The sequence below is a fragment of the Cnephaeus nilssonii genome (assembly GCF_951640355.1).
Source record: "Cnephaeus nilssonii genome assembly, chromosome: 3".
NCBI lineage: Eukaryota > Metazoa > Chordata > Mammalia > Chiroptera > Vespertilionidae > Cnephaeus > Cnephaeus nilssonii.
In genome coordinates this window covers 73,328,763-73,343,265 of record NC_137074.1, presented here as the reverse complement: position 1 = coordinate 73,343,265, position 14,503 = coordinate 73,328,763, and the positions used below count along the sequence as shown (strand labels likewise).

General features: G+C 39.3%; 1 pseudogene across 1 annotated transcript; it reads left to right on the top strand.

Moving 5' to 3' along the window:
• The first annotated feature begins 377 nt into the window (after positions 1-377).
• LOC307096727 (leucine zipper transcription factor-like protein 1) lies at positions 378-13,705 on the top strand (annotated as a pseudogene). Its single transcript has 4 exons — positions 378-383; positions 10,870-11,223; positions 11,396-11,928; positions 13,460-13,705. The product of its transcript is annotated as a leucine zipper transcription factor-like protein 1 (transcript).
• The last annotated feature ends 798 nt before the right edge of the window (positions 13,706-14,503 follow it).

The following is a 14,503-nucleotide window of genomic DNA, read 5'->3' as shown; positions in this document are numbered from 1 at the left end:
ATGAGAATACTTGAAGCCAGGTTTACAATTTGTTTCTTTCTAAATTATTTGATCCCTCAAAATTTACAGGTTATTTATTTAGTTTTGTAAATTCAGCCTATAAAAAAACAAAGATAAATTGCTATAACTATTTCCTTCATACAATTTTCAAAATTATCATTCAACATTTCAATTACTAAAACTATCCTTCAAAAATAAAATACATTATTTAATAGAAAATTATACTTCAGATTTGGAAAGGGAAATTTCACTCAGAGATTTCCATGGTTTACATTTTATTTACTTGAGTACAAAGCTGTTAGCCATATTATACATCATATATTATAAAAATTAAGGTACAGTTGACTAATTTTGCTCAGCTGTTTTGTATGGCTATCATGAAGGTATGTAGTAATATTTTGCATTCCCAAATAAGAATGCCTCATTTTAAGGGTGAATAATGAAACTTGACATAGCCATTTCAACGCAGCTTTATTAATACTGTAAAAAGTAACTACATTAAAAAACAAAAAGGAGTTCTTTTCTTTGTTTTTAATAATTATCCTACATAATAAGAAGGTAATATGTAAATTACCATCACTCCGCTACACCCATGATTGGGCCAGTGGGAGACACAGGGGGCGGGACTCGGAGTGGCTGGGGTGGTGATTGGGCCGGCAGGACGCTGAGCTCGCATTGCCAGGGGCGGCGTGAACTCAGCGTCTGCCCCATGGCTGTGCTGCAGCACAAAAGGGGCCTCTGGGGCAGCGAGCCAGGCGTTTGGAGGTTTGGAGGCGGCGCGGCTCCCGGGGGAGGAGTCTGGCGGCAGTCTGCAGAGGACTCAGGTTTCCACAAAGGCAGAGGAGGAGGCGGCGGCCCCAGCCTTCCTTGGCGGGAGGCGAAGGCAAGACCATTGCCTGGGCTCCAGCCGCAGGAGGACCACGCCCCCGCCCCACCTCGCCCTAGGGGCCCAGGGACTTCGGAGCTGCCGGCCACACCGGTCCCGACCAGTGGACAGACAGCCTACACGTGCATGATTAAATCATGCACTGGGCCTCTAGTAATATATATGCATCAATCTTCTGTCATCTTCTTCCTATCAGTGGCTCCTTCTTAAGTCTTAAGTTTGAGACTTAAGTACTGATTTAGGTTGTGTTCAGTATTGGGCTAAGGGTCGGAAATGGGATGAAGCTCTTATTTACTCACATTACTTGGTAATAAAAATGACAAAAGTATAGTGGCCCAAACACATCCATTAGGAAGTGCTACTTTTCAAACAAAGTTCAAAACAAACTACTTTCACCACCCTCCACTCCATCATTCTTTTTTAAAAAAATGCTTTTATTGATTTTAAAAGAGGGAATAAGAATGAAGGATAGAGAGATAGAAACATCAATGATGAGAGAGAATGATCGATTGGCTGCCTCCTGCATGCCCCCTTCTGGGATGGAGCCCACAACCTGGGGATGTGCCCTGACTGGGAATCGAACTATGACCTCCTAGTTCACAGGTAGATGCTCAACCACTGCACCATTATTGATCTAGCTTCCATAATTTCTTGCGTCTTAATTGATTGTCTTACTTCAAGCTTAAACCTACAGTAAGTCAACATAGAGCATTCTTTAAAAATAAATTAATTACCGTCTTTCTAATCCTCAATGCATTCACTACAAACTTATAAAGTGCTACAAATGCATAAAGTCCAAACTCTAATATCCAGGCTACAGTGATGACATGATGAGGCCCCTGGCTACACTTCTCTCTGCATCCCTATGGCTCTCTACCTTACTCTATGAAAGCCACACTGGCCTCTTCAATCTTTCATTTCTTTGTTTTGTTTTGTCTTTACCTGCTTTTATTAAAGCATACACTGCACCACTAAAGTGTACATTTTGATGAGTTTTAATATATTTATACCATTGTCAACTGTCAACACAGCCAAGTCTTAGGACACTTTCTTCATTCCAAAAAAGCTATCTTGTGCCCATTTGCAATCAACTCCTACTCCTGCCTACAGTTTCAGGGAACCACTTATTTGCTTTTGTACCTATAGTCTTGCCCTTACTGGTAACTAAATAGAAATAGAACCATACAATGAATAGAACCATACTATGGCTGGTTCTTTCATTTAGCATACTATTTTTTAAGGCCTATCTATGTTGTAGCATGTAAACAGTAGTTCGTTCCTTTGTATTGCTGACAAGTATGTTATTTTAAAGCTAGACTATATTTTGTGTTTACTTTCACCACTTTATGGACATTTGAATTTTCTCAAATTTTCATTCTTTTGCATAATGATGCGATGAACATAAATGTCCAAGTCTTTGTGTGAACATATGTTTTCAATTTTCTTTGGTATGTAACCAGCAATGAAATTACTGGGTCATGCCAAAAGTGTATATTTAACTTTTAAAGAAACTTCCAATGTGTTTTCCAAAGTAATGGTACCATTTTTAATGCCACCAGCAATGTATAAGGGTCTAGTTTCTTTATAGCATTGAAGCACTTGGTATAGTCAGTTTTTTCTTATTATAGCCATTCTAGTAGTGTGTATGCAATATAATTATAGTTGAATTTGCATTTCTCTAATGACTAATTTTGTTTAAAGTCTTTTTACTAGTTGTACTGGTTAATAATGCGGATTTTTTTTTCAATAGATGGAGTTACACATATGTTGATATATATGCAATTTGATATGTATGATATTTTGTTGTAATGACAAAAAGCTTCAAAACTTCATATGTCAAATTTGCTGAAGGTGTTAACATCATAGATATTTTTACTCTTAAAAATGTTGAATTTCATGCCAAAAGAAGAGCATTTGCGGGAAGTTTTAATTCATTACTTTATTTTGAAGAAAAGTGCTGCTGAATACTTCGGGAAGCTGATGGTGAACATGCTCCATCTCAAGATACTTGTAAACGCTGGTTTAAATGCTTTAAAAGTGATGATTCAATGTGAAAGACCAGGGCAACCGAAAAAGTTTGAAGACCAACAATTATAAGCATTATTGGATGAAGATGTGTGTCAAACTCAAAAACATCTTGTAGAGCCCTAACTGGTTTGGCTCAGTGGATAGAGCATAGGCCTGTGGACTGAAAGGTCCCAGGTTCGATTCCTGTCAAGGGCATGTACCTAGGTTGCGGGCACAACCCCAGTAGGGGGTGTGCAAGAGGCAGCTGATCGATGTTTCTCTCTCATTGATGTTTCTAACTCTCTATCCCTCTCTCTTCCTCTCTGTAAAAAAATCAATAAAAATATATTAAAAAATACAACAACAAAAATTATAAAAACAACAACTTGCAGAAAGATTAAACGTTGCTCAGCAAACAATTTCCGATCGTTTACAAGCAATGGGAAAGATTTTAAAGGAAGAAAAATAGGTACCGCATCAACTGAACGAAAGACAAATGGAAAACCAAAGTCATCAGTAAAATGTTGCTTCAACAGCAAGAAAGAAAGTCTTTTTTGCATCCAATTGTGACTGGCGATGAAAAGTGGATTTATTTTGAGAATCCCAAATGCACAAAATCATGGGTTGATCCAGGTCAACCATCAACATTGACTGCAAGGCCAAATCGCTTCAGAAAGAAGACAATGCTCTGCGTTTGGTGGGATCAGAAAGGTGTGGTGTATTATGAGCTTCTAAAACCAAGTGAAACCATTAATACTCATCACTACTGACAACAAATAATCAATTTGAACCATGCTTTGATCGTAAAATGACCAGAATGTTCCAGAAGACATGGCAAAGTAATTTTGCTTCATGATGATGCACCAGTTAAAGACATGTTAAAAGATCTTGCCTGGGAAGCATTAACCCACCAACCATGTTCACCAGATCTTGCTCCTTCAGATTACCACTTGCTCTGATTGATGGCACACGCACTTTCTGAGCAGCACTTCAAAACTTATGAAGAAGTAGAAAATTGGGTCTCTGAATGTTTTGCCTCAAAACAAGAAAAGTTCTATTGGGACGGTATCCACAAATTACCTAAAAGATGGGGGAAATGTGTAGCTAACAATGGACATTACTTTGAATAAAGCACTTTTGATGTTTCTCTTGAAATTATCATGTGTTTTTTTATTATAAAATCCGCTATTATTAATTGGTACACCTGTATGTGTTCAGTTACCATAACATATAACTGCCTTGCTGCTGACATGATGCAGTTTTGTTCACTGTTACATCTTAGCATCTAAAACAGATCCCTGAAAGTAATAGTACTAATTATTTTTTGTTAAATGAAGGAATATGGTCCATATCCAGAGAGATGTGCTAAATTGGGCATATCAAAATATTGCAATTCTTTAAAGCAGCACCTGAGTATGTTGCTAACTTTTCTTTTGTTCTAGCTATTTATTAAAAGCAGCAAGATTTGAATGTACTTGTAATTGGATTTCCATTGCTAAAAGTTTCTATCTTTGATAAAACTTATAAGTAAAACAATGAATCAATTGAGAATATTTAATTCCTCTAAAATTGCTACTCTCTACACTATATAAGCTGCTTATTAAGCAGTGAACTTGGGCCAATGCTTTCAAATGCAAATACTAGTATATGTCAGCCTTGCATTATCTTTATTTCTTTTATATATATATATATATATATATATATATATATATATAAAAGAAATAAAGATAATGCAAGGCTGACATATACTAGTATTTGCATTTGATTTCAGAGAGGAAGGGAGAGGGAGATAGAAACATCAATGATGAGAATCATTGATTGGCTGTCTCCTGCATGCCCCCTACTGGGGATTGAGCTTGCAACCAAGGGCACATGCCCTTGACTGGGACCCTTCAGTCTGCAGGCTGAAGCTGTATCCACTGAGCCAAACCAGCTAGCGCTTGCATTATCTTTATATCACTTCACCCTAAGGAATTATATCCTTAACTATAGATGGCAAGGCACATTATTTTACCTTACTATCTCAACTTTTTTTTTTTAATCTTGGTTTTTAATGGTTTGTTGATTCCCATCTGTGACCTTGTTAATCTGCAGTAGATTGATCATGTCAACTATTTTTTCCCTTTCATTATAATGGGAGTCTTTATTGGGCTAGAGAAGGAACATAAAAGTTGCTGTTCTATGGAGTTACAACGCTAGCCTTATGTCTATTCCTTCTTTGACCACCTAGGAGGCTCACTCCTTGGGCTCTGAATACTTTCTGCACACTGTTACTAGAACAATTTCCTCCAAGATACTTTGACTCACTTCCTCATTTTCTTCATATCTTGGCTCAAATTTACCCATATGCAAGCGGTCCCTGACCACTCTATGTAAAATTAAAAATCATCCTCACTCCTAACATGACCTATAGTCCTACTTCCTTGTTTTATTTTAGCACGTACCATCATGTCATGTTATTTAAAAAATGTATTCATTCTATTATTATAGAGAGTTATATGAGTTTACAATCGCACCTCTCTATTTCGTTAACTCTTGCATTCTCTATGATTACATCATTGTCTAGCACAAAGTGAATAACAAATAAATATCAAGAGTGGATGAACTGACTTATTCATATACCAGATAAGGACTGAGAAACTTTGTGAAAGGGTAAGCAGAAAAGATGTGGACTGAAGGCTTTCCACAATGATGTTCAGAAATATAGAAATATGTTTCCTGACAGAGGAAATATTGTAGGACACACTGGGAGAAAATTCATTCTGAGGGATACAGTGCAAGGGCCTGAGAACACGATTCAGTGCCATTGGCTGAGATTAACCATGAATGATAGTCCTGCTCCAGCATAAAATACACCTTCCCTTGGGCAAAGAGTAGCACTCCTTAGTTGTAACAATTGCAGCAAAGATTTTTGAAAGAGCTGCATTACACTTATATCTGTAACACTTGGAGCACTTATGAAACTTTGCTTTACACTTGAAACCTTCCCCTCAATGCATTAAAGCAATTATGAGCAAGTCAGGCCTACATGCCCACAGGTGACAGCTAGTGACGGTGACAGGTGGCTGAATTTAAGCTCTACCAGCACCAGCTCTCAGAGGATGCAGCAGATTTATACTCCACTCCCGTTTGGGTTTGGGCTCATAAGGACAGGAATGTTATGGCGTAGAGCTGCACTTCTGTGAAACTGAGACAGCAAAGTACACACCTGACTAACTGGGATGGTACCTGAAAAAAATTCATCTCTGACCACTGGCACATTGAGGTTCGAGTAAATCTGTGCAAGCCCTCATGGGACAGTAACAAAAAAGGGCAATTTTTTTCTCACTTCTCCGCAGTACCAGCATAAATATGTGATTGAAGTGCCGCGATCTGCTCTGGTTCCACTGGCCCTGGGCGTGGTTTGTTTCTAGTGATGCCCGTATGTATCTGGTGAGGATATAGGTGGCGATGTTGGCATTGCTGATGGCAGCAATGCTCTAGATGTGCAAGCACTGCCATGGACATGTTAGGGAGTCCTGGCACAACTAGCGACTCTGCAGCAGTGATTGTCAACCTTTTTCCTCTCACGGCACACAGAAGCTAATTACTAAAAGTCTGCAGCACACCAAAAAATATATGTTTGCCAATGTGACCAAAAAAAAGAAAAAGATACAATTTTGATTCATTCACACTGGACAGCTATTGTTGTGTTGCTGTTGTCATTTTTATTTGACAGTCTAAGCGAAAAGAGGTCAGTGCACCTGACTAAATAGTCAGGTATTGCATGTTTTAAAAATTCCCACTTAACGCCAGTTGAAAATCGCAGCTCTACAGCAATGAGCAACAATCTGAAAAGAAGTTAGAACACCCTGGATTCCTGAGGGGAGGAACTCTGTAAAAAAAAAGTTACTATTCCTTCAATCACGGAGAAAATGGCACCAAAAGTATAGCCACAAACTGGTGAGGACAAACACTTGGAGAAATCACAATGAATTCTCAGGAATCTATGCTTTATATGCTTATATTTTAAACTTAGAGTTTTTATTAACTGAATTCTTTTAAACTGGCTGCTATCATTGATAATTTTTCACTCAACACATACAAGCAATTTGAACCTTAGAGAAATAAGTTCTTAACTTTAGTACTAGAAAATACTAGTATACATCATTCCTGTCTATTTTCTTAAGAATGGCTGCAAAATGTTGCCTGCCATGTCATAAGGGGTGGTGGTAAGGGCTGTTGAAAATACCTTGGAAATTTTGGTTGAAAAACTAGGCAGGTAACATTCCTTAGTCTTTCTCATTGAACAGAAATTATTACTATGATTGATTCTATGTCACACACTATTAAATAATTCTACTATGTGTAGCAGTCCTTAATTTGTTTTCTGGTTAATCATTTAAACGTCACTATGTTTGTTATACTGGCATGGATGGTGGGAAGTTATATTATTACTTCCGCTTCCCTCAATATGGATTGATCTCTATGCTGGAAATTACATTACCACTATTAGCAATTATGCCAATAAAAAGCTAAGTACATTCAATTCACAGTGCCCTTGGTTACTACACCTTGGATGTAATCTGGAGCGAATTTTATCCAGCCAACTAACCTTTATTATGTCTAGGGTACATAGTTTACTTCCTTATTTCTCCCTACTTTATTCCTATCTTTATAAGCTCAGCCTCTTGAAAACTAGGCCAGGACTAAACTTGAAATTATTTGGAAATGAAATGGAACTCAAGTGTAGAGAAGACCTTACATTCAAATGAAATTCTAATGTTACTCCAAAATATCTAATGTCTAAAATGCCAGAAGTTTTATATAATCACCAAGTCAGAGAAAAGGGAATCCAGAATTCACATTCATAGGATTGAATCTCTGTAATCAATGAGATATCTTAACTTAGCAGCTGGAAGTAAATTGTGAAGACTGGAGGTCATTAAACTAAAGCTTAGGACTTCATCGAGCCTGTCGCTTTCACTGAAAGGTAAATTTAGACATGAATTGGCCAAATGCAAAGTTAACACTGACACTCATATTAGTTAGACATCTTTATATAGCTATTTGATGCAGTAGCATGAAAATGTGAATATAGCTGTTTTGATAATTGAAAATGTATGCAAATAATCATTCATGATCACCTTGGCTTAATCTCTAAAAGTGTAAAGAATAACAAGCCTGGTGTGGGAAGATTTTAGGAAATAGTTTGTGAATTGGAGTTAATCTCAAAAGTGGAGAAGGAATATCTGGTCATTCACTTTATCATTTATTCAACAAATATTTTTGAATGTCTATCATTGTCAAGTAGAGACATCTGTTATATACTTTTCTTGGATTTGTGTTTATTAAACTGGAAGTGTACAGTGTGGTTTTAAATCCACCTTAAACAGTTTAGACTTTTTAAAAAGGAGAATGACAGTTCTGAGAAAATACACCATATCAAAATATATCTTCCTATATTTCTTTGGAAAATGGCTACCCATTTCTCTTTTAAAACAGAAAATGATTAAGGTAGGAGTATTCAGAGCTTCATTCCCTTTAATATCTGCTAAGGAAAATTGAACTTAAATTTGCCTGATTGGCAATGGCCTCTATCATTGTGTGTGTGTGTGTGTGTGTGTGTGTGTGTGTGTGTGTGTACCTTCACACTCAAGCCTTCTAATGAAGAGTGGTCGGAGGGGAAGGAGCACTAGACACTGATTTTGATTTGGGAAATTGCACCAGAGGGAGTAGAAACTGGTTGCAGGATAGAAAAGGAAGTAGGGGCAAAGAAAAAAGGAGGAGAGAAACAACTAAGGCTGGGTGGGCTGATGTCAGAGACAGATTTCTGGATAGTGGATTAGAGGCCCTAACTCCTCTACATGGAAAGGAACAAAAAGATTTTGCAAACTTCTTCTAGATATGCAAATAAAGAGGGAAGATACTTTTTTTATTGCTTTGAAGTTCTTCTACAATGTGATTTTCTTAAGAAATTGGGCCACTGGTATGTATAGGAATTAGAATCATACTAAAGACAACCTAAACAAGAAAGAAATATGACAATGAATTCTATATTATTTTTCTCTACTGAACTGAATTATCAAGAATTGGTGTTTTGTACCTGTTCTAGACCACTACACTTTTACAAAAGTAATGTTTCAAAGTGATTATACAACATAAGCATTTATGGACTTTGTAATACATTTTAATACAGAGATGTCAATTTAACGAGAAAAGCCTGAAAAAATATTTTTTAATTGATTTTACTTTTAATCTTTCAATTAAAAAGAATTTTAAATGGAGATATTTTTAAGTATTTAAAACATTGGGGTTTCCTTAGGTTTACAAATATGTATACTCTAGAGGCCCAGTGCATGAAATGCGTGCATTCAGAGGTGTCCCTTAGCCCAGTCTGTGCACTCTCACAGTCTGGAAGCCCTCGGGGGTTGTCCAACTGATAGCTTAGGCCCACTCCCCAGAGGTGGGAGATGGTCCCGCTATTGCTGCTGCGCTCACCAGCTGTGAGCCCGGCTTCTGGCTGAGTAGTGCTCCCGCTGTGGGAACACACTGACCACCAGGGGTCAGCTCCTCTGTTGAGTGTCTGCCCCCTGGTGGTCAGTGTGCATCATAGCAACCGGTCGTTCCACCATTCGGTTGATTTGCATATTAGCCTTTTATTATATAGGATTAGTTTTTTTTTCTAAGTAAGTTATTCTGCTGTGAAGAAAGTCAGTGAAGGGGCTACAATAATGATCTAGTTGATGTTGCATAATTTACAATAATCATATTTTAGTTCTGACATATACTCAATTCAATCCCAAGTATCATCTAAAATCTCCTCCACAGCTATTGTCATTTTACCATATTAGACTCTATTTACTTCTACACTATATTTACCATGTAGACAATGAGGAAAGAAGGGGGCATTGCAATAGTAAATAATTAATGCCACGGTTCACATCACCCTTTATAAATATAAATACATTGGTGCAGTCAATGTTAGAAGCCACTAAATGCCATCATTCAGGAATAGTTAAATTGACACTCGAATGTGACATTAGCTCTCCTCCATGGTATCAATTTCATAGGATGATTAAAGGAGTGGGAACTTCCCAGCAAGCCAGATTGCTGCTTTTGTCCTGGTGAGATTGCTGCTTTTATCCCAGTCATTTCATAATAATTCATTATAATGAATTCACAGTAAAGATTCATAAGAGTTGCATAGCAGTCTTTCAACCTAAAAAGCCCCACTTTAAAAAAAATACTACCTTATTAGAGATGATAGAATTATGTCTTTAGCAAACATCACAAAACTGATTGCATAGTTTGGATTGATAAAATAACCACCAATTTCTTGCCAAATATTTTCACTTTTAAGTTTTCAATTAAAACATACTTTCAAAGGAAGAAAAGCCCCATCTGTGATTCTAATTCATTTAATGTTAATTCATCTAAAGCAACAATTTTCAACCTTTTTCATCTCATGGCACACATAATGCAATTGCTAAAATTCTGCGTCATTCTAAAAGATGTATTTTTTAGGCAAAATTTTGATTTGTTCACACTGGCCAGTGATTGTTGTGTTGGCTGTTGTCATTCTTTTTTATTCAACAGTCTAAGAGAGAAGAGGGCAATGCCCCAGACCAAATAGTCAGGTATTGCATGTTTAAAAATTCTTGTCACACCGGCTGATCTAAAACATTAAATTATAGGACTCATTTATTGTTCATAAAAGTCATCTGCTGTCTCTATTGTTTATGGTTGTGATTATTTATTTTGCTGTATAAAGCCAATTTTCATTCCTTACTGATAGCTACAGAAGATATTTGATGTTACCTGTAGTGATTAAAAAAGGTCTAGTCCTCCCTTCCCATTAGCAACCCGAGGCTTCTAAACAACCCGCCCTCCCTCCGCACCCCCTGTGGTCCAACCAGGGGCAGTGCTCAGTTTAGTGGGGTTATGCCTGGCCCCTCTTGGTCCTCAAGGCTGCTGATTGCCACCTGGCAGAGTAGGGCCTAAATGAGCACCATCAAAATGAAGTTATTAATTATATGCATTTTGTCCGTTCAAAAAGAGGCTTGAGACTCACTCAAAACTGTAGATTCCTGCTTCCAAGACCTCAAGGACAGCAGGCTGGGCGAGGTCTGAGGCTTTCACCTCAGACAAAGTCTCTGCAGTTCTGAATGGGCTGCAGGCTATGGGCCACAAGAGTTACTTCTGGGGCAGCTTTTCTCGAAAGCTGAGAAGTGGCACCTCAAGCTGCAAAGAGATATCTCTGAACTTGAAACCAGAGTAATTAGAACAAGTTGCAGAATTTGGAAAAGCAGAACTGACATCTTCCACTAAAAAGCCCATCATTCCCCCTGGCAATGGGCAATGAGACATCTGATTGCTGGTGGTGTTCTTATATCAATCCAGGGCAAAGCAGATGTACAGTCCTTAGTTCATCTTAGCTTGATGCCTGTGTTGGTGGCCAGAGCTGTTTCATGCCTGAGGCACATTTTAAAAAATTAAAATAAATAAATAAGCCTGTCATAGACATCATAAAGCCAAAACTTGATCCACTTAAAAAAAAAGTGGAAACAAGGAAATTTGAAGACTTCAAGAACAGAATGAGAAATTGAAGTCAAGGCTGAAGACCATCGAAATGCAGGCTACAAACTCATTGGATGAAAAGTCAAAGCTAGAAAGAGCACTTCGTGATTTACAGCTTGACTGAGGAAATCTAAAGGATTTTATAGAGGCCCAAGACTTGAGTGGAAAACACAATTGCTGCTTTAAAGACTGGCTTTCAGAAGACACTTGAGACAGAAAATCAGAAGTGTCTGGAGGAGAATCTAGTGACAGCCAAGCATCACCTACCCAGGATTCAGGAGCAGCTGAGCATGGCTGAAAAGGAATTAGAGAAGAAATTCCAACCAACAGCAGCCTATAGAACATAAAAGAAATTCTAACCAAGAAGAATAACTAAATCAGAGACCTGAGAAAAAAGACTAGCAGAATATGAGCCTGAAGATTCAAAACTAAACATTTCATCTGGAAGCTGCCATAACAAGCTATTCTCACCTCAGGCATGTATTTTGAAAAAGCTTGTTGCATTTCCTCTCTTTATTTTTCTAATATTTAAACTTTGCTCTGACTATTTAAAACTAGAGCTCCTGTTTTCAGTTGCCTAACTGAGAAGAGAGAAAACCTGGCTCTGGTCAGTTGTCCCAAACTCTTCTTTGCCGAGTGCTCCGGAGTCTTAGTTCAAATGCATTGAGAATTCCGTACAGTACGGAAGAGATTTTTAGAGTGGGGAGAAGAGTCTTATCCTTTTGCAATAGTATAAAGAGTACACCTTTTAAATATATATTAAAGCTAGCAATATATATACTTGTGCATTCCCCAGGGTAAATATAAATACAGAGTTATTGAAGATAGTTATTACAAATAAACTATTTTTTTAAAAGGTCTAAATTTTGGTAGTTGATATTTTGATTAATTGTAACAAAGAAAGTGGTTAATGTGGAAACTTTTGAAACCTTATTAAGAAGATATAGAAATCATTCATTTTTACTAGGTATTTTTTCCCTACAGAATATATAGATTATTTAGTAGAATCAATGGAGATAAAAGATGAGTTTGCATTCTGAGTCTGTAATCTCTAATACCAGTATCTTTTTGATAGATCCTCCCTTCCCCCAACTGATGGGCGGAGTATGACATAAACTCCACCTGCAGCCCAAACATTCCTGAACACCTTATATGGACTATACATTGAACCACCAATCAGCACCTGCCAAATACCCTAAGCCCCCAATTCCTAAGTCCCTAGGTCCCTAATCATGTGCCTTACATGAAACCACCAATCAGCATGTGCTGAGTGCCCTAAGCCCCGTCCCCTCCATTCCTCCCCTCAAAAGGTGCTTTCACCCTGGCACGCCCTCTCTTTTTCCCTCTGGAAGGTCGGCTGGCAGGGGTCTTCTCTCCAATGAAGCCTGTGTCCTGGTCCCTGATCTCTGGCCCTCTGTTTCATCTTTCATAATGGTGCTGATCCTGGGTGAGCATGGATGATCCTTGGAACCTAGCCCCGAGCTTCTGACTCCTGCTCTGGCTCTGCTTGGAAGCATGGTTCTGAGTCGATTGGTCTGCTCAGAACACTTCTCAAACCCTGCCGTTCCAGGACATGTGGGAATCTCGTGGCTTCCTTCTAACCGGTAGGCTTCAGTGACCTTCCCGAAACCCCCCTGACCCCTCCACCCCCCGGTTCCCTTGACCTGGAAGGGCCTCAGAGTTTTCCCATCTACTCAGCTCTATGTTCTACATTCTACAAACGCCCAAGTACCTGGCTGGGAAAACTCTGCTCTACTCCATGGGAAAGGTCTCAGGGTGACGACCTTGGAACCTTTTCTCATCTCTTTCTTTCTACAGGTTGGCTGAGGGAAAAGAAGGACTCTTCTTATTCCTTCCCCAACTTCTCAGTGGCCCTTTTCCTCCAGTCAAGGGAACCCCTCACCTTTAGGGTGTCTTCTCACCAATCTCTCAAAGAAGCTCTACCTGGCCACAATATAAACTCAACAATGTCTCTCTGTGGTCTAAAAATGGCATTTTCGATTCCAGTATCCTCTGAGATCTAGATCGTTTTTGCCACCTGACAAGGAAGCCTCAAGATTCCTACAAACAGGCTTCCCCTACCCACCCACCCTCCTGCTCTCCCCCCTTGCTGTACTCATGTTCCACCCATCAGATCCTCCTCATGAAGTCCTCTTTGTCCTCTCAAACCCCTTTCTCTGCCCTCTGACTCTTTCAACCCAGTGGACCATTCCTCTCCACGTGTCTCATCCTGCCACCTCCTTACAACCCTGAACCTGTCCTTCCCTGACTAAGCTCTCTTTTTTCCAGTTCAACGCCGGAGTGCAGGAGTACATTTAACCATTGTTGTTTTTTTCCTTAACACACACTGGTCCCGCCCACTGACTGGCAGTGGTGGCAATTCTAACCCCCCCCCCCCCCCCCGCCTTCCCCTGTGCTCTCCGCCTAATCTCCGCCCCTGTGACCACCAGCAATGGAATTCTCAGGTTGCCAGCCAGTTCCCCTTGCATGGAGGACATCATCCAGGTGGCCATTTCCCTTCTCACTCTAATCTTTCTCAAATTGAAAAACGCCTAGGCTCTTTCTCTTCAGACCCTCTTAACCAGCAGCTGCCTTCTCCCCAGTCCCTGAGAGCTCAAATCCTGAGAATCTGAGCTCCAAAACAGCCTTTCCCATCAAACACTCATTCTCAGGCCTCCCAAAGACTGCCTCCCACAACAGCCTCTTCTATTCCCACGTCTACTCTACCCCTGAGGGAGGCAGCAGGAACTGAGGGCACACTCTTTGAGTCCATGTCCCATTCTCTAAGTCCAGCCTCACAGATTGAGAGGCATCTCAGGTTTCTTTTTCCACTGACCTGACCACCTTTACTCCCCGACATACGCCACAACTTCAAAAATAGATACAGGTCCACAAACCCCTCAAAAAGACCTCGTTAACCTGATCTTTAAGATCTTTAATAATAGAGACAAGGAGACCCAAATCCAAAATCAAGCGAGATCAGGCCAAGGCTGAGGCCCAGTAGGGGGTCTTCCAGCTCCTAGCCACCGCTCTCACGAACCCCAAACGGAG